Genomic DNA, 2,619 nt, shown 5'->3' on the forward strand with positions numbered 1-2,619 from the left:
AACCAGGACTAGAGCACTCACTTTGAAGTCCCGGGTCTTCACATATAGGAGTTATTTTACTTATTTAATTAAAAAAATTGTTTTTAAATAAACATTCATTCATTTATTTATTATTTTTTTTGAGAGAGAGAGAGACAGCATGTGAGCAGGGCAGGAACAGAGAGAGAGGGAGACACAGAATCCGAAAGCAGGCTCCAGGCCCTGAGCTGTCAGCAAAGAGCCCGACGTGGGGTTCGAACCCATCAGCCGTGAGATCATGACCTGAGCCCAAGTCAGGCACTCAACCGACTGAGCCACCCAGGCGCCCCTAAATGTTTATTTATTTTTGAATTGAGAAGGAGAGAGAGAGAGAGAGAGAGAGTTGGGGGGGGAGGGGCAGAGAGAGAAGAGGACAGAGGATCTGAAGCAGACTTTGGGCCGGCAGCAGAGAGTCCGATGTGGGGCTCAAACTCACAAACTGTGAGATCATGATCTGAGCCAAAATCAGAGTCAGCCGCTCAACTGACTGAGCCACCCAGGCGCCCCTATTTTTTTTTTTTATTTGATTCTCTAAAATCTCTTACACACACACACACACACACACACACACACACAATGTTGAGCTGCTTTTCCTGAGAGGATGGAATTAACATAAACAGCAATAAACATCAGCCTCTCACTGACCAAAATTTCGTTTAAATCTTCATGGTTAGGTTGGCATTAAAAAGTGAGGGTGGGAAATTGGATCCTTGTAGCTGCTGTGAGTTGTAAGAACTCCAGGAGATTGTCACACTTCTAGAGATGGACAGTTCTCATGTGACAGAATCTGACATCGGCCGGAAGCAACGAGATACCTTGAAACAGGGGTGTGCGTAATCTCAGGGATTTGAGCCTTCCCTCTGACACCCCAGTCAAATCGTTGTCCCGATTTGGTCTGACCATCTTTCGGAATAGGAAAATGACTGATTCTTGGGGCATAACTTTGCGTTTTGTGACAGCAAGCTAAATGTCGCTGATCTCTTTCTTACGTTGACTCGAAACAGTTCCAGCCCTCGGGCGTGATTATACTCTCCGGAATCATAAGAGCTCCTTGAAATCGGATGCAAAATTAGTGGCTATGTGCTTTTTTCACTTGTATTTTTTGTCTGGGGAAAAGGTAACTTCCCCAAAGAGAAAACCGTAAGGTGAGACTGAGTGGTTTGATTCACCTGCTCTGAATTCACATATTTACCTCTAAAATAATATTATTTTTAAGAGTATTTCTATACTGTAGCAAATTAGTCATGCAGCTGATTGAGTTCAACCTAAAACCCCCTCATGAAAGATAGCCCATGGCAAGGCCTCCAGTCTTGCTTGTGAGCCCCAGGGGCTGGGCCTACCCACCTTCAAACTAGCTAGAAGTTGTGACTTCGTTGTCACCTTGTTGTACACTTTCAGTGTTTTTTTTTTTTTTTTTTCCTATTCTTGGAAGAAATCGTACAACGAATGGAAACCTTCCCCACCCCCCTCAAAGTACAATAAAATCATTCTTTTAAGTTTTCCCCTTCCATTAAGTGGCTCATATGTGGAGATTTTTATGCAGCCCTAAAGTGGTGCCTAATTTCGCGCTCAGAAAAAGTCAATTATACTTTTAAAGCTACTGTCTATAATTGTTATGGTCTCCTTGTGCATGTATCCAAATTGTTTCTAATGGGCATTTCAGGGCATGGGGGTTAATGGTATCTTAGGGAGGCAAAAATGCTGGCCAAAGCAGGGTTAATTTATCAAAATAACTTTGCATGGTGTTGTTTCCAAGCAATTTGAGTGGTCTCCCAGCCTGCTTAACTCGTTTCTGGTATTTCATAGTGTTTTTAATGGAGAGACACTATTAAGGGGTTCTGTTTTAACCTGGTGGTTTTAGATAATTCAGCTTTTTTGAATCTACCCAGGTTCAAGGTATTTATTTCTACTTTTGAAAATAAAAAGAGTCTCTATAAAAGATGAAGCCTACTTAATTAAGCCATTTTTGATGTCTTAGTCTGCCAGCTCTTTGCTTTATTCCCCCCCCCCCCACCTCAAAATCTTGACAAGGGAGACTCCCATGTCCTGATTTGCTGGTTTCTGACTAATCCAATGGCGTTTGCCATGGCATTGGCCATGATCAATAACTAATTATCAAACCAGCATTTCTTTCCAGGGCTCCTTGTTAAAAAATTGCTTTTGGCTGAGAGAGAAGGAAAAAGGTCGTCACTTTGACATGGTCGCGAGTCTTTCAAAATCCAGTGGGCCGTCCAATTGAATTACTGTCCTAAACTAATTGATATAAATTTGAACAGAAGAATGCTTGTTACTGCAGAATCTCATAATGATATCCTTGGCAAGAAGCATTGGGGAAGGGAAAAAGAAAATCCCAGCACCAGTTACAAAGCATCCACATACCCCTCTACAATTAGGAAAAAAAAATATTAAAGTTTGGTGGGGAAAGCAGCTGGACACAGTCTGATGGCATGTTCAGACTTACCATATCCACAATATTGTGAGCGCTGAGGTAGTCAGTCTCTCCTATTTTTATAGTCATAAAAAGACAGGGAGTCCTTTGATATATTATTTAACTTCTGTACTGATTATAACTTCCAAAGCGTGTGAGTGACACCTGTCATT

At 41.8% G+C, this 2,619-nt stretch overlaps 1 non-coding gene across 1 annotated transcript; it reads right to left on the minus strand.

The window, feature by feature from the left end:
- Positions 1-218: 218 nt before the first annotated feature.
- TRNAP-UGG (transfer RNA proline (anticodon UGG)) lies at positions 219-303 on the minus strand. Its single transcript has one exon. It is a non-coding gene; the product is annotated as a tRNA-Pro (tRNA).
- Between the last annotated feature and the right edge of the window lie 2,316 nt (positions 304-2,619).

Source organism: Acinonyx jubatus, chromosome B3, assembly GCF_027475565.1.
Source record: "Acinonyx jubatus isolate Ajub_Pintada_27869175 chromosome B3, VMU_Ajub_asm_v1.0, whole genome shotgun sequence".
NCBI lineage: Eukaryota > Metazoa > Chordata > Mammalia > Carnivora > Felidae > Acinonyx > Acinonyx jubatus.